The following is a 23,712-nucleotide window of genomic DNA, read 5'->3' as shown; positions in this document are numbered from 1 at the left end:
AATAATTGTCACATCCATGGAATAATGGGGATGTAACGAAGAACCTTTTGAGGCACCTTTTTTGTCAGTCGATCTGTTCGATATCTACTCATATGACATACAGGGCATTGTGTTGAAAATTCATGTTCTTTATAATATATAATATGATCATTGGGACAAACATGTATTGCTTGATACTCCATTCCAATATCTTTCATAACAGTAGATAATTCTTGATATGAGCGAGGTAGAATATTTGATGATGGTAATAGAAACTCGCCTATCAATCTACAGCAAAAAATATAAGTTGTTAATATAAAAAATATTAGTGGTACATTATTCACCCTTTGTTAACTATAAAGACATATATGACATACCCTAACATACGTGACATTGTTATGTTGGATAAACCATTCATAACCTTCAAGTTCAACAACAACAATATAGCAAACAGAAGAGTTGTTTGAGAGTCTTTGTATAGGGGCTTGTATGCCTTCTCAAGTAGAGGTACATCGAGGCTATCATCATCATCATGATCAAATACGCTTGGACTAAATGTGTCATGGATCAATGTATTTATACCATCATCTTTAATTGTTTTTTTTGGTGCATGATCGTCATCTTCCATGGGATCATTATCTTCACCTTGGATATTCGCACCTCCATGTTCCTCCACTTTGAAAACCATATTCTTTGGATTGTTGTGGTTCATATCATGTACTTCCCTGGGGAGATCAACCTATATAAAATTGATTAACATAAATAAACCATGATCATCAACTAATCATCAAGTCATTTCATATGTATATAAATTGTTAAAATGATATAATGAACAACTTACCAGTAGATGATAGTCATGCCCCCCTTCAATGTGACCATTCTCCCTACAATGTCTCTTAACTGTTTTGATTAGCAGTCTTCTACGGTTTAAGACCTTACAAATTTTGCAAGGACAATAACATTTTCCATCACCTTTTCTTTTCAAGTTAGACCACAATCTATCGATTGTCTCCCTATTTTGTTCTTCACTTATATTATCTGACATGATCATTCTTCATAGAAAGCAAAAATTGGGCTATGAAAACTTCGGTCTACAACTTTCACAAACTAAGCAAAACTGTCAAAAGTACACAAATCTTTTTAGACCTAGCTAAATACTTTAATATTTTAAAAATACTTTCTTTGACTTTATTCCTAAGACATTTAACCCAATCACCTTTTATAACATTCATTCAATTGCTCTAGGCAAATTTGTGGATAAGATTATTTGTAAAACTTTGACCAACCACCTAAAGGTCTTATTTCAAGAGACCTTACAACATTAAGCCACTAAAAGCAATTTCAAAACATATAAGCTAAAATTCTAGTTAAAATATACATTAGATTAAAAAATATACAATTTTCATACCCGAGCGTGCAGCTATATAACTCGTGCAACGGCCTTCTTGCTTAGTTGTAGAAGCTCTCCAGCAATCAAATTATACAAGCTATAAGGCCTAATAGCAATTTCAAAATATATAAGCTACAAGGCAAGACATATTACATGACATGGCAAAAGGAACAAAATTTACAAGCTTTAGCAAGACATATTAAATGACATCATAGTGCTAGAGAGATCACAATTATATGAGTCAAAACATAGGCATGAAAAAGCACATAAATTAGTTATTATATACAATTAAAAGATATATAGTTAGATAGGGACATCCACAGGGCGTATTGAAGAAATGAAATGGTCATATAGATTTCATATAGGATTTTGAAGATGATAGTATTCTAAGGCAAAGAATCAGGAATCTACCTCCAGTCAAAAAAATTAGAGGTTCGATGGTTTCTTTAAATCCTGTACATATGGCCTTCAATATAGCACTTCTCTCCAACTTTCCTGACACAATAGAAGAAAAGATAAAATTAAAATGAAAGCCAAAAATGTTAGAAAGAGAATGTGCTTTTTTATATTGATTATTTTTCATGATATTATAGAACTCTGTATCTATAAATGCTAGCAGGGTATTGAAGTGGGTGGCCTTCAAACCAGCCTTGGCCAGCACATGAAACACCATTTCATAACAATATTTTTATAAAAATCACATTAAGCTTATCTATGTAGTTACTAAACCAACTATTACAAATGAAACACCAGATACAGATTACAGTGTGACCAAATCGAGCACCATATCCATAAATAAAAGGCTAGAATATTCTAATACAGAAGAAAGCATAATATATACCAACATCAGTGTAATCTGTACAAGAGATATTAATTACTATGCAACATATGACATTAGATACAAGAACAAGAATTTGCATTGTCATCTGGCTTTAGAAACTGTGAAGTTGTTCATCAGGTTTATTGCAAAGTTGTAGTGTTTTTTATTGGCAGAACTAGGGATGCAATGCAAGCTTTCTATGGTAGACTAGGGTTTCACGATTGGAGATTCATGGCATAGAGCTAACCATACATACCAAATAGAGAAAATAGTACACAAAAAGATAGCTGGGACTGTTAAAACTAGAGCCAAAAATTAATAAAGAAACACTACAACCAGTATACCCTGGGAATATCTATTTGGAGTTGAAGAAGGAGTTCACTCTTTATGTAGTCCTAAATATGTGAAGAAGATGAAAGAAAGAAAGAAAAGATTTATTAAAACAAAAATGTATTAGGACATGTAAGGTACAAGGTACAACTACCATTATATTAAAGTTTTTAGTTTTTTTTTGGCATTTTTTTCAAAGGGAGAGAAAATCTAAACATGAAATATGTAGGTATGGAAGGAAGGAAGATCGTGGTATAAGAGAACATCTGAACACGAGATAAGGAAGAGCTAAAATATACATATGCATTGTTGACAAGGGATAGAAATGAATGAATATATAACAAGGAGAAAATAATCAGTAAAGGAAAGGAAGTGAAGATCTGATACTACAAATTTGATGTGATCAATCATAGGTGATTTTTCTCTTAGTAGGGTTTTCATGTTAAAAATTATTGTGTTTAAATGTGTGGATTATTGTGTTACATGTTATTTTATTCTTATTTTTTGTATACTTCTTGTTGATGTAACTCAGTACATGAAGTATACAATTAAAATTTTATTACTCTGATACTTGGTGAAAGCTAACAATTTACTAGTGAAGGATGAGTTAGATATTATTATGAATTTTTAATATTTTTACCAAGTTGATATAGGAAAAGTTTAAGTTTGTAAGATGCTGAGATTTTTTTAAGGCCCTATTCGATAGCCAAGGAAAATTGAGCCCCCCTCCCTCCTTAGTTATTTAACAAAAACATGTCAATGTGTCCAACAAAGGATCATAGGAAAGAATGGGATGCATTAATACCATAGGAAAAATATGCCTATAATGAATGTACAAATAGGAGAAATGGTATTAGTCCTTTTAAGATAGTATATCAAAAAATATAGAGGATATTTTAAATTGAGGGATATGAAGAGTATGGATAAGAGGAGTTCTCATGCTGAAGATATAGTAGAAGCAATGAGAGAGGTTCATGAAAAGGTGAGAGCTAATTTATGGAAGTGTTTACAACCAACCAAAATTTTAGGAGAAAAGATATACAACAATGATACACTTGAATAGGGAGAGAATTTCCAAAGATAGTTAGGGTAAGATTATAATGGGAAATACTAGTCACTACAGGATCCTGGGAAAGTATGGAGAAATTTTTTACAAGTTGTTGTAACCACCTTATATAGGTCTTTCTCCTATATTCAATATCTAATATTTGACCATGTTCAAAGATTTTATAGATGAAGGTGTTAAACAAACATATTCAACTCTAAACGATGAAGACTAGGTGTCTGAATTACCATTGACAAAGGAAACATAGATTAAAGCTATTGTGGATAATAGAGAATCCAAAATGACAATGCACAAGGTGTAATGGAAAAAAATAATTGATAATGGATCAGACTATAAAACTTGGAAGCCACATGGATGCTAGAGGAAGAAATTAGGAAGAAATGTATTGATTTGGATCAATTTTTCTCTAAGAGGACTTTAGACTTCTTCTCTTCGGGAGTATCATGCAAGAACACCTCAAGCTTAGATTAAAGGCCAAAACTAATTAAGTTTCTAGTAGGGCATAATAAGTATAATAAATTACATCGATAATTTAGACCAATGATGTAATGGAAAACAATATTTTTAAGCCAAAGTTTAAATAATATTGTAATGAGCAAACAAAGGGACCCAAATTGATACATGAAGTTTGGCAATCAATGCAAACAAGGTTTCTTGCATAATCCTTACTTTGATCAGTAAAAAAGAAGTCTAATTTCTGTGTCCTTTTCTGGCAATATTGGTACCCATATGATGATCCATTTGTTGTAGATGATAGAGGGTCAAATCTACTTTATTTTGGTTTGTAAAGCACTCAATTTCAATATGTGGATGAAAAGATATTCAACTTTTTGTGTAAGCTGTCCAAATCCTTACTAGGGTAATCTATAACTTTGTACAAATAAATCTGTAATATAAAATGTGGACCAAGACCCCAAATTCAAATAGATGGTGGGGAAAAAGGTGTATTATATTCCCTCTTCTTTGCAGGAACCCATGGACAAGAATCCATGTGTATTTTCTATCCTCTATTAGTAAAATCAATATCATTGTTATAGATAGCTTGATTAAAATAATGTAAAGGTTTGGGAAATGTAAATTTATTATTCAAACTCATGCTTACTTTTTATTTTATTTTTTGGTTGGTAATTGTATATATTTATATTAAACATTAAAAAAGAAGTACAAAATTGGGATACCAAGATAGTCCCATCATCTGATAAGTAAGATCCCCATAGTGACAACCACCTATCCTTGAAGATTCTACCCTTCACATGTCATAAGGAAAAAAGATCATCGAGTGATCAAAATAGGACAACCATGGCATAGAAAAGATAAAGAAAGAGACAAGAGCCCCAAACATCATTACATGAACTAATGCTTTATCTCCTCCTTGGTGAAGTTGATGATGACATGGTCATCAATGAGGAATTTCCCAAGATGGAATGTGAGAGATGTATATGTCCACACTAGAAAATGGGTTAGTTAGTGGACCCCCACTCACACTATCAAAATCCCTACCAGAATGAATCAAACCATGCTCCACACCCTACTAAAAACTGACCATCACAACATAACCACTCACAATAGCTTCCATTAACACCTTTCTCTACTTACTATCTCAAGATAGGATTTGGCAATGAATCAAGAGGTGATCATCAACATCCACCAGAGTATTAGACTTCATTGGTGTCCTTTTTTGTTGTTGAACCACTTGACTTTCAAGAAAATCCCTATCCAAGCTTAAAGTTTGCAAGAAGAGGAGCTTTGGTATTATGATGAAGACTTGGTCTGTCTGAAATGAGATTCCAAGACACGAGATTTAAATCCTTTAGAAGGATTGAGAAGGCCACATAATTGCAAGACCCGTTTCAATCAATTAAGTATGGCATGGGCACCAATAATTAACACATTTTCAATCACCCAACCTCTATTTTTCTAAAAGTAGTATGAATCTAGAATTACAATATGGGATGAGAAGATAACATACACTTTAATGATTTCTCTCATGCCTCAAATGCTACAAGAATATCTGCAGCAGCACAACCCTCACTCCAACAAACTTTGTAGGCTACAACTCTCGCATGAGGAGCTCCTCCCTTTGCAACCCCTTCAACATATCCATACAAACTCGCATGTTTCACAAAATTCCCAGATGACATGGACAGAGTGTGAGATTCGTGCCCTTTTACGTCTCGTGGTGTAGCAAGATCTCCATTTTTAAAATGCCCATCTCTAGCCTCATGGCCCGCGTAGAAGTATCTGGCACCAATTAATTTCCTAGTCCACAATACTATTTATCAAAACACAATTGCCGCAAAAAGAGAAGCAACAATGCCAAAACATTTATGTGCAAGGGCATTTTTTAAATGTAGATAAGCAAAAATTTCAAGCACATTAATGGTGAATTTTTGAAATGTCAATGTTGATGCAAATACCTGTTGCAGTCAGCTACGGTGAAGTTCATGCCACTTTGATAGAAACCCTTCCATACAGATAATACCTTTGCCCTGGGAGATCTGGTTCACAATTTTCTTCGACTACTCTTAAACATTATGCATATAAGCTTAAACATTGTGACCAACGTGCCTTTTTTTTTGTCTTATAACCCAAAAACATCGCAATTGCGACATTATAAAAAATTAACATCACAATTGCGATGTTGTCCAGTTATAATTGAAAAAAAATGCCAAATACACATTAAATCTGCCCGCCATCACAAATTGGCATCGCAAATCCACCCTAATGTATTAGTGAATGCATTGTAGCACCTGATAGTAGTATCTTTCTTTCTTAGGTGATGCCTTGCACAATTTATGCCAGTGTGTCCATATTCTCCACAATAATGACATATGCACTAGGTATTGTAGTCCCATCCAAATATTGCCTTTACTAATTGTTCAGTTGGATTAAATGATTTGGATCTGCATTGAGATGCCTTGTGACCATACTTTTTGCATTTGTTACATTTACCTTCAAATATTGGTTTCTCCTTGCATTCATTGGCTTTGTGACCATGTTGATTGTAGTTATAACACTTTCCATTGAATTTTCCTTTTCCATTGCTCCAGAATTTGTTTGATGTATGACCAATTTTCCCACAATGATTGCATGAGGGTTTTAGATTCCTTTTTGCACCTTTCTTGGAAGATTCACCTTGTTCTTCATTGTATCCTAGTCCTGCTTTACCCTTTTGCCTATGAAGATTTTGCTCATTTTTCTGATTCAATTGATTCATGTCTTCTTGTGATTTAAAAATTCTCTCATTGATTATTTTTTCAGCATTTAGGTCATTCTTCAATTTTTCAACGATTTTCTTTTCACATCTCAGTTCTCTCATTATTCTTTCATTAATTTCCCTTTCATAATTTAGGTCACTTCTTATTCTTTCATTCTATGTTTTGAGAATCTTGATTTCTTCATTTGCTCCAGTGATTTGATCAATGAGGTCTTCATGTTGATTGGATTGATTCTGTTCTTCATTGTTCCTTGCCTCCAAGTCTTCATTTTCCTTATTCCTTTGTTCCAAAATTTCACATAGTCTGATTGATTGGATTTCTTGTTCTCTTTTAAGTTTCCTTACTTCTTCTTGCAGAGAACCATTCTTTGCTAGGAGTTCTTTGATTGCTTCATTAGCTTCATCTGAGCTACTTGATGGGAAAAAGTCTTCAATCTTTTCTTCAACATACTGATGATCATCCATTTGTTTTGCAAGTTCCTTCCTTCTTTTCAGGTATTGGGAAAGGTGCTCTTTTTCTTCTTTGAGTTGAGCTATGGCCATCTCCAGATCCAGCTTTTCATTTTCACTTGCCTTATCAAGTCTGAATATCTCCATTTATCCTTAGATCTTTGCTCAAGCTGTCAAAATTTTGTCCTGAGAACCACAATGCTCTAATACCAATTGTTGGAAATATTCAATATATGATAGGTTACTGAGAGGGAAGGGGTGAATCAATAATTATAATTATTATTTTATATTAGTCACAAACCAATCTATGCTACTGTTTACATTAGTACTGAATATTAAAACATTCATCACACAAAAGAACACAATATTTTGGTGACCCAGAAACCTTCCAAATAGAAAGTAAAACTGCGATGGGGATGATACCCACAAAATTTTAATATTGTAGCATAAAGTTGGCCTATTAAGGCTTACATTGACCACTTATAGTGATCTACTTTGTTAGGAGCACAAAGGACTGCTAGGTCCACCTTGTTAGAGGATTTGCAAACATACAATAAAGTATGCACTTGGTTAAGAGATTTGTACAAAGACTGTTAAGTCTACCTTTTTAGAGGATTTAGAAAACTAATTCACTTTTTAATATGAAGCAGTGGATCTGCTTACAACTAATTGCTAATAAGATCCTTTATGCACTGATCACCTTATGTGATAGATATAACTTTTCTACCTCTGTATTGACCTTGTTGTATTCTTTGAACTGTATAAACCACACCTTTACCAAGAACCTTGTGAGTTCTCAAGATGAAACCATCTCCATTAACCATGAAGAAAAAACTATCTCCACACACCATGAAGATAACAAGTGTACCGTACAAATGTCAAAGAGGCTTTTGTAACAATAGGATCTAAGAAAAACCTCCAACATCTGCAAACACTCAATAAATATATCAATGCCAAAAAACTCTCACTCAACTATGGTATCAAGTAATCATGGCATCATAAAATCTATCTCCTACATGAAGATCCTCCAGGTCTATGCACACAATCAAAGTGTCAGTACCAAGTGAAACCAAGATCTCCAAACCCAAAAAGTCATAAACCAAAGCTAGGAACTAATCTTGCACTATCACAAGCTCACACTAAATTGTGTATCCAAGCTATCCATAACATAATGATGAAGAAAGCCATCCTCTAACCATGAGAATCAACCAAGGCATCAAACCATTAAAGAACTCAAAGTGCACATCGTGAGCTCCTCGAAAGAAACCAAATAACCATGATCCTCAACCAAGAAGATATACCACCATAACCAAATTAGTAATCCAAATCAATTATCATCAAGGATCTATCTATATATCCAATCATGTCATGCCAAAATCCATGGCACCATGATCACATCCATAAACCGAGCATCTAACTCTCAATATGTCCAACCTGTCAGCATAAAATAGTCAACCATAATTCTTCAGCATGACTATACCTAGTAACAACATCTCATCCCTTCTACATGAAGAAAAGTCAGAAAATCATATGACTTAGGGCATAGACAATCCAAATCCAAGCCACCAATCTGAATATGCATCAATAATGAAAGATCAATGGGCAAAGACAACCCATATCCAAGCCATAAATGCAACCTGCAAGTATAAACCACTTACAACATTGCACAACTTGTAGACCCAACAATTCATCATACATATCCAAACCAAAAATTGATAATTATATCATCATGAGACCAATCTGAAATATGAACTGAGTATACAATGACATCAAATCTTAAATCTCCAAAATATACAATGTCATAAACTCACAATGCTACCATAGTCAATATATACCATAAACTATTTAGATTAATATATCACCAAATAAATCATGTTAAACTTGCACCAAATCTGAACCAATATGTAGAGCTCTCCAAGAGCTTTCCAATGACTACCTGAAGTCCAAAATCTGCCTCTGTATGCCCAAATTATGCCCTAATTTGTGATCAAAATAAATAGCATCTAACTTTTAGGCTCTTAAAATGTAACAAAATATTGAAATCACAGAACCAAACCTACACCAAGTTGTAGTGCTTTGAATTATCTTTCCAATGCCTATAAGAAGTTTGAAATCCGATATTCTGAGAGAAAGTTATGGTCATTTTACTAAGACAATCTTTTTACCATTTTCATTGCAATTTTTATTTTTTTGTGATGAAAATTCTAATGGGATTAAATTTGACAACCATCATGGGCTGAAACTAAAAATCTATTATATATCAAAATTTATGAAAACATCAACCCGGATCCAATGGTGAGGTCTATTTTTATCCAGGAGGTCATTTCTACAAGCTCCCTCTAAAACCCTCATTTAAATGAAACATCAAAAAAAATCATTTGTCCAACAATTTCACATGTCCAAAATATTTCAATATCCCATCATAACAGCAAATCTAAAAACTCTTAAATCTACAATAAACAACTCATATATCTTGTCATTTCTTTTATCTTCTCATGCATTCTCATGGATTCAATCTAGGGTTATAATAATAAAACTTGGCTCTGATACCACTTGTAAGGAAACTTGCAACAAAAAATATAACCGTTTCCACATAACCCATTATATATATTTGAAATAAACATGCAATTGAAATCCACATGCAAAAGAATAGACAACATACCTTCAAAAAATTATGACACAAGATGTATCCTAGGAAACCCTCATTGAGGGAAAAACTCAGCTTCCAAAAGCATCCATCACCATGTATTATTTAGCAAAAACACTATTGCAATACAACCATGGAAGTCTTCAATGTCATAGCCACAATCAAGAAATCCATATGAACAAGCATGAATCCACACATCCCATGTCATGCTTCCAACCTTCACAAATGCTCCCTTGGCTAACTTGTCAAGCTTTGTCCCACTCGACTCTTTCGCTTTTTACCTTTTGTCTTCTCACCCAAAAACTACCCTTGTGGTTGCTTATATAGTATCAAGTCTCACAAAACCACCAAGTGGTATTACATAAACCATGTGCTACCTAACCCATTGACCCCATATTTAATATTAAAAATTTAATTCTTTTCCCTAATATTAAATAATTACATGAAATATTATCACAATGTTACAATATACAGCTCATCAAGTATATCCCATGGGAATCTTTATATGTTGCATGTCCATCTAGGTGCAACATTACATAATAAAATAATACAATATAGCAATAGTATGTAATGTGCAACACTCATTATCTCAACATTTAATTAATTAAAAATAATGTGTACCTCAAATAGCTTTTGATTGACTTTTCCACCACATCATTACAATATATATTTATGTACGTGCACATAGATATAGAAATAAAGGTGACACCATAATATTATTTTTATACAAGATTTTATCTAATATGTGCATTTAAATACATGTACAAGAAGATAAAATAATCTTCTAAATAAAGCATGTATTTATATATACATAATAATAGATACAACTTTGGATAAAATAAATAATATGATGTCATCTCATAAATGCATCTACGTGCAAGTAGATAAATATATTGTAAATTATCCTTGATTTATAACCTTCAAATCTTTTTTGATATTTATTTAATTTCTTGCTATAAATCGAAATGTACATTTGGCATATTATATTGGCACTCAAGAAGCCAAGTCTTTTCTTTATGAGTTATGGGTTCTTGGAAGCCGTGAAGCTTATCCAATACCTCTTTAAATTATGGAAGCCATGAGAGCCCAAGAAGACATATAAGACCATTGAGTCTCATTCCTCATGAGATATACCTCTGCAATATTTCTTAGAGTGGATTCCTCTAAAAAATCCCTTTTGTTCATCCCTACGTAACATTTCTACCACGATAACTTCCCTTTCATTTATATTTCCTTGCTGAAGTATGTGATTGGTAATCACACTAAAACTGCATCCAGAGTTCTTTCCATAAAGGAGCTAATTGATAGCATCCAGCTGAGACTCAATTATTTTCCAAATTTTACCAAGTTATGTGGTTTCCCCCATATCCCAATGATCATAATGTATTTTTATTAGACACTATTGCATTCTGAAATTACAGTAGTAAGATACAATTCAAGAATATGTCATAAATCATCTTTATTTAATATCATCGGTTAGTTCCTCTTTAGGAAAAAACTTCTTATGATGAGTCAAGACTAAGTATCCATGACATGATATCATATCTTTATATCATAATCAAATTATATTTATGTTGCAAGTCTTAAGGTTATATTACTCAAGTCTCAAAAATGTGATATGCTGGAAATATATAATATTCTTATATCAATTGAGGATCAATAGAAAGAGCTGATTTCTCTGAAATTCAAACACATGGGACTCATCCACCTGTATAGCCAAGGAAGAGGTGAGATAGAAATCTGCATTAACAAGGAATAAAAATTAGACATGACATGACAATTCTAAATTATTCAAAAAAGAAAAATTATTTAATAGCTCATGCATGTTCATACTTATTGTTCCCCTATTGTTAAGTCAAATGATGGTGATCGAGTCATTGGACCCATTTGAAAACTTTGGCCAAGGTCGTTAAAGGCATGTTTTCCATCTGTGATCACTTGATGCTAGTAGTGCCAATTATTCAAACATGTCTGTCTATAATTCTGCGGACATTCTAAACACCAGAATGCTCAGGTGGCTGGACTAGAATTATCTCAAGCCTGATCCTAGGGTAGGGAGAGCCTTTCTAGTCAATAGATTGTGTGGGGATGAATACAGTCCAAGGTTGGGAGGTTAAGCCTAAGTTAATGCTTCTCCTCTTACCAAAAAGTTGAGGCTTACACAACTAATTAAAGACTCACCAGTTACTAATTGTATTTTCCTCTTTCTATATTATGTTATGCATTTACTTTATTTATATGCGAGGAAAGATAGTTAATCGTTATTTCAATTATTTCAGTTGATCATTATTACAGTTATTTCAAATTATCATTATTACAGTTACTTTAGTTTATTATTATTTTAGTTATTTTAGTTGATTTTATTATCTCAGTTAATCGTTAGTAGTTAAAAGCAATTAATGTCTCATGAAAAGGATTCAAGATATTTTATTTCAATAGTTAGTTGAGGAAACCCCTTTCATATACTAGTTCTCCATTATTTTGATATGAAATATGTATGTATAGTATACCTTGAATATTTTTATAATTTTTTGTAGGAAGAATGACATTAAGAAGGAGCTTACAACCAGTTATACTTCACAACAAAATGGAGCAGCTAAGAGGAAGAATAGGACCATTGTTGAAATGGAAAAGAGCATGATGAAAGAAAAAGGGCTCCCAACTGAATATTGGGGAGAGGCTATAGCAACAACAATATATTTGATTAATAGGTGTCCTACAAAGTTAATTCATGACAAGATTCTTTTTGAGGCATGGTCAAGGAATAGATGGACAATTGAACACTTGAGGGTGTTCCGATGTGTATCATATGCACATGTGGCAAAGGAACAAAGGAAAAAGATGGATGACAAGGTGTGAAGTGTATCTTCACAGTGCATGTCTAAGAATCAAAGGCTTATAGATTGTATAATCCAATTACCAAGAAGATCATCATTTCAAGAGATGTGGAGTTTCTTGAAAATCAGTCATGGGATGGCTCAATTGATGAATATTCAAGCACTTCAAGTAAAGTGTCAAACATTGACAAGGAAGAAGAAGACATTGGTGATCAGCAAGATGATCTAGTAGCAAATATGGATTGCAGACAAAGGGAAAAGAGGAAGAAGCCTCTTACATGTTGAGTAATAGCTCCAAATAGTTCAAGACAACCCCAAGCTAGCATGCAAAATAGTAGAAGTAGAAATATTGATAATTCAGATCCCATTCTCACCTTCCTACTGCCAAGAAAGACAAAGAGTCTAAGGGAGATATACCAAGACAAAATGTATGAAGAAGATTATGATGAGAGTGTTAATTTTGCATTATTTTCTCATAGTGATCCAATTTATTTTGAAGAAACTATAAAGGAGGAGAAATGGTGTAATGTCATGGATGAGGAAATAGATGTTATTGAAAGAAATAGAATGTGGGAATTAACTACTTTACCTCCCAAGAAGCAAGTAATTGGATTGAAATGGGTTTATAAGACCAAGTACAATGTTGAAGGAAAAATATATAGCATAAGGAACGTTTAGTGGTCAAGGGGTACAAGTAGTAGTATGGTAGAGATTATGATGAGACATATGCCCTGGTTGGAAGAATGGAAATGGTGCGTGTTGTCATAGCAATTGCAGCCCAACACAAATGGAAGGTATATCAAATGGATGTGAAGTCTACCTTCCTGAATGGTGTATTGAAAGAAGAGGCTTATGTCAAGAAGCCACCTGGTATAAAGTTTTAGGTGAAGAACACAAGGTGTGTAGACTAAAGAGAGCTCTATACAGGCTCAAGAAAGCTCCATGGGCATGATATAGTAGGATTAACTCATACTTGATGAGCAATGGCTTTAGCAAAAGAAATGGTGAGCCCACTCTCTATATCAAGGCAGCAAATGGTAAAGTGTTGATTATTGTATTATATGTAGATGACTTAATTTTCACTAGAAATGATAATTTCTTAATTTGTGAGTTCAAAGAGACTATGAAGAATGAATTTTAAAAGACAGACCTAGGTCTCTTGAAGTACTTTCTAGACATAGAAGTAAAACAAATGCATGATGGCATCTTCATCTCTCAAGAAAAGTATGCAAAGCAGATCTTGGAGAGATTCAAAATGAAGAACAGTAAGGCAGCCCCAACACCAATAGCAGTAGGTTTGAAGTTGAGCAAGGAAGATTATGGAAAAAGTGTGAATCCAATAGTATACAAGAGTATGGTTGAAAGTCTAATGTATTTGACAACAACTCAAACTAACATGATGCATGTAGTAAGTCTGATTTCTATATTTATGGAAATACCAAAGGATTTCCATTAGCAAGTGGGAAAGAGGATCTTAAGGTATGTTAATGGTACCAAGGGATTTGGAATTTTTTATATTGCAGATAGTGATTTCGAGTTGGTTGGTTAAATTGATAGTGATTGGGCTATTAGTTTAGATTATAGGAAGAGCACTATTGGATACATGTTCCATATGGGATTGGGTGTAATTTCATGGGAATCCAAGAAGCAACCTATTGTTTCTCAATCTACACCAAAGGTTGAATACATAGCAGTGAATGCAGCAACATGTCAAGCTATTTGGTTAAGGAGAACCTTGATAGATTTGAATGAAAGGCAAGAGGATCGAACCACAATCTTTTTTGACAACATTTCCTCAATTGCACTATCTAAGAATATAGTCTTTCATGGGAGAAGCAAGCATAAAGAAATTAGATATCACTTCATCAGAGAGTTGGTGGAGAATGGAGATATCAAAATAGAATTTTGTAAGTCTGAGCAATAGCTAGCAGACATTTTACTAAGCCTTTGAGTATAACAACTTTTGTGCACCAAAGAAGGAGTTTTCATGTAGTTAATTTGGATTAGGAGTGATCCTTGCTTTATTTGGCTTAGGACAAAGGGAGAGTGTCAAAAATTTGAACTAATGGGAAGTTGCTCCTAGAGCCAAACACAAACCTACCCGCCTGACAGCATTCAACACGGTAGGTGAGTTTGAAATCTAGAAAAGAGAGAGAAACATTTTTGGACAAAAGAGAAGAAGAAGAGTGCAAAGAAAAAAAGGAAGAAGATCAGCAAATCAGAGCAGAGTTTAGAGGACAAAAGGAAGGTTCAATTTTAGAGCAAACAACAACACATGCTGAATCTCCCTTTCACTTTGTGAGTTCATTTTGTTTGTCCTGAGAAGCAGTGATTTCTCTAAGCATTATTGTATGCAACCTTTAGTGCTGTAAGTTTAAGATTAGTTTTTATCAGTTGAAGGATTTTATATTTTCTGGTTGAAGTTGAATGCTCCCAAATTTTGTAATAGTTTTAACCTAGTTGAATATAAAGCAAGTAGGAATACTTATTGATCCAGTTGTGTTGGTTCATTGTTGTCTTCTTTCTATTCATTATTGCATGGTGCTTAGCATTTGAGAAGTTCATACTTGCAAGTATTGTTGTTATCCTCTCTATGTGTTAATGGTGGAAATGTTCAAATAAAAAGTTTATAGATAACTCACTTGGTTCACTCCTTAACCAAGCTCTTCCTTTGTCCACTCATTCACATAAGACTTGTTGTTTCTACCGAGTCCACCAAGAAGTTTTCATTCTTACTAAGTTCACTTAGTGTCTTCATCTACCAAGTTCTCTCAATCTTTGTGTTGGTTGTGTCTTGAGCCTTTTGAGCTCCACCTTCCCTTTGTTGACCGAGCTCACTCGACATCCACTTGTGTTGAGTTTCCCTTCTTGTCAAGCTTACTTAGATTCTTCATGTGTCAAGTCACTTGGCACCTACTGCCTGTCACTTGGCACCTTCTTTTGCCAAGAAAAATTGTCACTCAAAATCCTATTGTGTTGAGCAAAATTTTAGTTTGTGAAGTTGAATTTTTTACCTAGTATTAGAGCTTTGAGACCCCACATCCATAGCGAGTTAAAGAATTTATTTTCTTTGACATGGTAGGAGATGCAGGAAAGATATGGAAGCAACCACCATCCTTTAATAGATAAATTTATGATACATGGGCAAAGAAGATGAAAACCATAATGGTAGCTAATGACTTATGGAAGTTTTTGATCAATGGATTTAATGATGTTACCATCCCAGCACTATATGCTACCCTCACAAACCCATAAAATACTCAGTTGAAAGATTCAAGGAGAAAGGATGCAAAAGCATTAAGTTTTATTAAGGCAACAATGACAAAGCATGTCTTTCCCAAGATTGTAGTAGCAAATTACTCAAAGGAAGCATGGGACATCCTTGAGACTAACTTCAAGGGCATGGATAAGGTTAGAGTAGTAAAGAATAATATTGATTCCATCATTAGTACTTGGTCTTTATATTCACAAAACCATAATGATTAATGGTGCTTAACATGCCACAGAGAAACTAGTATAGCATAAGAAATAAATTGTGCATTGACAGATTGCAAGGGCACTAAACATATACAAAGCTGAAACCTCTATGGGATGACTTATGCTTGACTTCCCCATGATCATTAATACCTCTAAGTATGGAGTTGCAATGGAGATAAATTGCAACATATTAATTCATGCTCACAAAATTTCCAAAGCAGAATAAAATATGGGAAGTGTGGATCAACTATTTGACCGAATGCCTACATAAACGCACTCTCAAATGGTCAATGATAATAAGAAAAGAATGATAATATGATGGATGTAAGAAAACCAAGATCCATCGAGCAACATCATAATTTGTAGCGATTGGAGAATGTGTAAAACCCAATTGCCAAGCTGGAGAGTAATTGAAATGGGACACAATAAACATAGCTAGATCACATGTTTTTTTGAACTTTTTCTCCTTGCCATGTGGAGCTACATTGCATGATCTCTAATCAAACCCTACATGTGGACGAATATAGTCTTGTGCAAAATTGACACATTTACTAGCTAAAATCTTAATTTTAGTAGGTAATATATAAAGGACGCAGCTATCCTCCTTACAAATTGCACCATTGACTAAATTTCAAAAGACCTAAAACACAAATGAAATTTTTTGAAATTTTCAGCATTTGATCTTCATGATCTATATATTTTGTGATAAAAAACAAAAAAAAAATTGAGAAAATTTCACTGTGTTTTCATGAATCTAAAAAAGAATCATGTTTGACTTTTTTTTTTTGTCTTAGGTGCATTTTGTCTAGAGATTAGCAGTGCCATATATAAAAGCACATATACTAGAAGGCCAATTTGTGATAATAAAAGCAGAAGCTCATTCGGGTCTCAACATGGCTTCCACCATAGTGATATTTAGGAACCAATAGAGGGTTCAAATATGGTTCAAAGAAAGCCAGAGGAAGGCATGGTTGCAAAGTCTTCGAGCATAATAATTTTTCCAAGGTTAGGGGCAAGATCTTTAGGGGAATATCAATGTGAACGATAATACAAAGCATGTAAGAGCTCGATTTAACATAGGGAGGACTATGAAGTGTTTGGCATATTGTCAACACTATTCTAAATGATTACAAACCTAAGATGCATTCTAAGAGTGTTAAGTTACACGAGGAACCGAGCTTAAAATATTTGTTATTTCTTTATCAATTCAATCAGTGTTGGGTAAATCCAAATAGGGAAATGAACACACGTAATGTGTTTGGAAAAATGTGAGTAGGAGTGTTAGACACAATAAGGCAAGTAATCCAGTAATGCCCCTCTTTGATATTGAGATGAAGATGTTCATGGAAGTACCAATATGAATGACAACCTACAATATATGTTGAACTCGCATGAAAAATGAAAAAGGATTCATGATGCTCAATGGTACTCATTCAGGGACATTCCAAGTTTCATAAAATTATGGTAACATTCCTCCTAAGGATTAAAAGATGAAGTTTAATAAGTTGTGGACATTGATAGTCTACATAGATGCAAATTCAAAGTTAAAGTAAGAGCCCAATGAGGGAATTTGGATTCAATGAAAGCTTTGATTTGAGACAATTATGTTTCCTACCAATATAATCGAATCATGTGATAGCCAAGTGGTGATGTGTCAATTTTCCAACATGACACATTATGAAGTGAACCATTTTAATAGGATTATAGAGCACATTAGGAATTATACCATTCGTGTGAATTGGTCAGAGCAACAAAGAATTATTTTAAAGTAACTAGAATGTGGCCACCTATATCAAATTTGATTGCAAGCATCATAGATGAATATCACTTCAAACTTAAAAATATAATATTTATGAGCCTAAATTATTTTAAAGATTTGAGGCCTAAGAAGAAATTTTAGGTGAAAGTAATAGATTCAGTTGTGAAAACTGAAAAGCTTTTTGCCAAAGAAGAAGAGATTAAAATGCAACCAAAAGGATATGGAGGGGATTCTTCTTCTTACTACTGACTGTCTTTTGGCTAAGGGGAAGTAGAGCATAGTAGATCTATGTTAATTGTAACAGAGTGAAAGGAAATAATTTTATATATTGCAAATTTTGATTGTGATGGCAGGGGCAAAATGATCCTATGGTTATTTTGTTTTGTGTTTAAGATTAAGAGGGATTTACATAGATCAGATTTTAAGATCTGAATATTTATTTTCCTAGTTGAAATCGGTTGTGTGACCTCTTCTTCCTATTTTTAGTGTTTTGTATTATCATTCAAATATATATGTGTCTATGAATCATTCAATCTACATACTCATATATGGAAGAATAAGATATTTAATTTCTTCCATTTCTTCTATAATGTGGAAGGTTTGATAAATGGTCTTAGGTTTGTCTATTGATCTTTCACTCTATGTGTATTCCATAAATCAAATAACCATACTCATTTCATGTTTATCTGTGGGTATTAATATGCATTAGTGTCTTCTGGTTAAAGACATATCCAGTTATTTAATTCAATGAAAATCTTTTAGAAGGGAAATGAACTTTTGTATTAAAACTTAGAGAACTTGCATATAGCCATTGCAAGTGACTCAAATGTTAGTTACGGATTGTACTTTTTATTTGGGTAATTTTGAGTCATTTCTTAAACATTTGTAAAAAGAGAAAAAAAATTGCTAACAATTTTTTGGCGACTCTATTGGGGAAGTGAAGCTCTAGTGTTGTCTTTCCTCAAAAATTTGAAGGTACCTCCCCAAGGATAGAGGTTGGCATCTCTAATTTGATTTCATAAAAGAAGTCCAATTTATTATGGCTTTAGTTGTAGCCCATCCATGGGGGGCTTGAATTGGATGGTTTTCTTTACTCCAATATTCATCCCTACGTAAAGGATCAAGAGAATATTTCCCAAATTTTGTTGGTAATTCAACTCAAGACCTGAATGATCACATTAGGGCAATTATAGTCATCTATGGGATTCTCAATATGCAAGAAGAGAACATATTTTTCAGACTATTTACTAGGAACCTCATTGAAAGCATTGTCGATTGGTCTAGAATTTGCAAGATGGTTGTATCACTTGTTGGAATGATCTTGAGGTAAATTTTCTTTAAAGGTTTAAGCCCATGGTTGATGTTACCAAGTTACTATTAAATTTCTTTTGAATCCAAATGAAAGAAAGTGAAACAATGAGGGATTTTATAGAAAGATTTAATAGATGTGTTGGTAAAATCCCTCAAACTAGTCAACCAAGTGAAAATAATTAGTTGTGTGCTTTCATTGCTACTTTACAAATTGAAATTAGATTTTTCTTAAGCTCTTGAAAGTTCAAAGATTACAAGATGCACAAAAGGAGGCCATTGGATTGGATGATGACATGATCCTAAGTGGAATGAAGTGTAAAGAAGTTGCACATGCAAAAATTTGGTTCTATGAAAAATAGTATTATTCAAAGGTAAAACCTACAGAAAAAAGGCTTGTTCTCAAAACAAAAAAACCACCACCCCCTACCTCTTTTTATCAAAATTTGATAGTTTTAAATGAAAAAGATTTTCTAGTGCCCCCTATGATTTAAAGAAGTCCCCATAATGCAGTGGGAGCTTATCATTGACATGTTGGATATGATGATGAATATTTTCAAGAGCCTACATCAACTGAAAACAATTATTTTGATATGAAAAGAGGTTGATGTTTGCACATTTGGAATAATGATGTGCACATACCTCAATTAGATGATCTAATGGCTTGCTTAAGTGTGCCTCTTGATCACGAAGACTTTGATGGAAATATGTTGATCAATGAGAATTTACCAATGGCTACCCCTTATTCAAAATTTGAATCTTTTTATTTTAAAGTTCCTAATGCAGTTTCAACCATCAATGTTGATCATGGAAGTACAACGGATCAGCATGATAATAAAAAGGATTGATGGGGAACAAACAAAAGGTATTTGTCAATTTGATGAACAAATAGAAAATAAGACTTTCCTATTTGGTTGTATCCAATATCATGAAAATGGTCATAGCCCAAGGTATTGGAGACACATAAAGACTCTTTAGAAGACATAGCTAAGAACACTACACAATCTTCATTTACATGCCTGGATACACCTTCTATTAAGCATAAATTTGTTGGCAAAAATTGAAATGAAAATTTGTTCGCAAATGTCTTTTGGTCTGAATTGGAACCTTTTATATATGACATCTCTAATACATTTACAGCTGTCATTTTTTATGAGGAAAGCATGACAGATCAACAAGACCAAGATATGTATAGTGATGATAATTTTAAAACAAAGAATTCTTTGCAGGTTGATTATGAATATTTTTTAGTTTGATCACATGGAAATTAATGAAGAATTTCTGCAGTCCAAGGCATTCAAGGACATTGAGAAAGTTGAAATGAAAGCTAAGGAAAATTCTTTTACCCCTATGTTGATATCAAGCACGAAATCCAAATTAGAGGTGTCTGAATTTGATTGTAAAGATGGCTTGATTGATACCAATCCCATATTGGGATCCATTTTTTATAGGCAGATATGGACCAACTCATTCAAAATTATGTCAAAGTGTTGCAACCAGAATTTTATGGAGTAGAATAGCTATTTTTGCATAACATGTTGTTCCAAAGGTTTTCCCAACACATGGCACTGATTAGATCCTTTCATGTATCTATGTATGGTTATTTGGAGTGATGCATCTCATATTCAACCGTTTTTTCACACTAGCACATAATTCTCACAATTGGTTAATGATTTTCCATGAGCAGTCAGGTGCATCATTGAAGGTACGGGCTACTTGCCCTACCCTTTTGTAAATAAAATTATGGTTGTGCTAGTTTTAGTCTACTTGTTTTTGGCTTGCTAGTATTATAAGTTCTTTGGCATGTTTTGTTATTTTTGATCCTCTTTGCAAGAAGCTCCTTTTTCTTTGCCTTATATTCGACTCTATTTTGTAATGGCTACACATTGGTATTCAACAAAGATTATTGCACTCTTCATGTCCCTCATGGCCCACATCCCCTATCAGAGCCACTTATTGGATTACCTTAAGCGTCCAAGTTTTAAACTTTTGAGAATCACTCCCATAGAAGGAATTCTTAAATTATTTCAGTGTCTCATGGGTTTTTATTACTAGTGACACTTTTGTGAAGCTTAATTTGTGAATGGATAGTATTCCATTATTGTGTTAAATGTGAACTTTTAGCCAAAAAGTTCAAGGTTCAAGAGGTATGGTTCAAGGCTCAAATTCAAAGGTTCAATAAAAAAGTAATGATTCAAGTTTATGGTTCAAGATTTTTAACATAGATTCAAGTTCACAACACAAATAGTGCAAAAAGGAAATGATGGAAGTAATCTCAAAAAAGGAATTAGAAAATGAATAACAATTTAGCCCAAACAATGCAGGCTTGATGGCACAACAAAAGAATTCAGGATCACAAGCTTCAAGTTTCAAAACTTAAGAAAAAGAAGTATCATTAACTTATATAAGCCTAGTTGGGAATTCCATGCAGCTAAAAGAGGAGGTAATGTTCTTAAGTCAAATAATATTGGTTTTTCATATTAGTATTCAGCAAATAGATATGAATGAATTAAAGATTCGACAATGAAAATTAAAACTACCAAAGCTTTCTCTCATAATATTTGCATTCTGGAACTTTGACATGAAGAAACATTTTTTATTATATAATGCTTCAAGCTAGATCTTAGCCACCCTCCATATGATCTAACTGTGATTGTATAATTCCTTAGGTTCACGATGAGCTTTTTCCTTTGAACCCAACAATGGATGATATGCATGTGGTCGACATTTTGTCCCATCACAAGATCAACATGTGTTTTATGAATTATTGATTGTTCAGTGAGACATAGTATCGGGTTCATCACTGGGTGTTTATATCTACATTCATAGAACCATCACGATTAACGGTGTTTGACATGCCACGGAGAAACTATGACAATATAGGAAATAAAATGTGGTTTGAAAGATTAAAATGACACTGAACATATACAGAGCCAACACCTCTATGGAGATAAAATGAAACATCTTAATTTTTTCTCATATAAGTTGCAAAGCAGAATAAAATGTGGGAGAGGCTCGATTAATTTTTTGGCCGAGTGCCTGCATAAACTCACTCTAAAATGGCCAGTGATAATAATTGAAGAATGATAATATGACGGATGTAAGCACACCAAGATCCATCGAGTACCATAAGAGCCTCATAATTTGTAGCAATTAGAGAATGTGTAAAACCCAATTGCCAAGCTGTAGAGTAATTGAAATAGGAGACAATAAACGTAGCTAGATCACATGTTTTTTCGAATTAACCTCCCAACTGTGTACAACTACATTGCATGATCACTAATCAAACTCTACATGTGGAGGAATATAGAGTCATGTGCAAAAGATACACCTTTACTAGTTGAAATAAAAATAATTTTAGAACGTAATATATAAATGTGTGTGCTAGAAGGTCGATTCATGATAATAAAAGTAGAGGCTCATTTAGGTCTCAACATGGATTCCACCATAGTGACATTCTAGGAACCAATAGAGGGTTAGAATATGGTCCAGAGAAAGCCAGAGGAAGGCATGGTTACAAAGTTTTCGAACACCACAATTTCTCCAAGGTGAAGGGCAAGATCTTTAGGGGAATATCAATGCGAACAAAAATCCAAAGCATGTCAGAGATTGATTTAATATAGGGAGGATGGTGAAATTTTTGGTGGACAACATTATTGCAAATGAATACAGACCTAAGATGCATTCTCAAAGTGTGTTGATTTACACGAGGAACTGAGCTTATTATTTGTTATTTCTTGATCAAGTCAATCGGTGTTGGGTAAATCCAAATAGGGAAATGAATACATGTAACGTGTTTGGAAAAATGCAAGCGACAATATTAGATACAATAGGGAGAATAATAATAAAAAATGTACCATTCATGTAAATTTTCTAGAGTAGCAAAGCATTATTCTAAAGTAACTCGAATGTGACCACCTATATCAAATCTGGTTGCAAGCATCACAAATGAATATCACTTCAAAATTTAAAAACTAATCTTTATAAACCTAAAAGATTTTAAAATCTTTTAGGCCTAAGGAGAAATTTTAGGTGAAGGTAAAAGATTTAGTTGTGAAAATTGAAAAGCTTTTCATCAAAGAAGAAGAGATAAATACACAACCAAAAGGAGATAGAGGGGGTTCTTCTTACTACCGATAGTCTTTTGGCTACATGGGAAGTAGAGCATAGCAGATCTATGTTAATTTTAACAAAGTGAAAGAAATGGATTTATTTTTATATATTCTGCATTTTGATTGGGATGGCAAGGACAAAATGATCCTAATGTTTTTTTTTTTTTTTTTTTGTTTAAAATTAAGAGGGATTTAAATATATCAGAGCCTAAGATTTGAATTATTTTTTCTAGTTGAAATTGATCATGTGGCCCCTTCTTCCTATTTTAAATATTGTTATGTATTATCATGTCAAATATATATGTTCATGTAAATCAGTT

The sequence above is a fragment of the Cupressus sempervirens genome, chromosome 8, assembly GCF_028749045.1.
Source record: "Cupressus sempervirens isolate cs-2001-9-10 chromosome 8, ASM2874904v1, whole genome shotgun sequence".
In the NCBI taxonomy this organism is placed as follows: Eukaryota; Viridiplantae; Streptophyta; class Pinopsida; order Cupressales; family Cupressaceae; genus Cupressus; species Cupressus sempervirens.
This window is presented reverse-complemented; position numbering follows the sequence as displayed.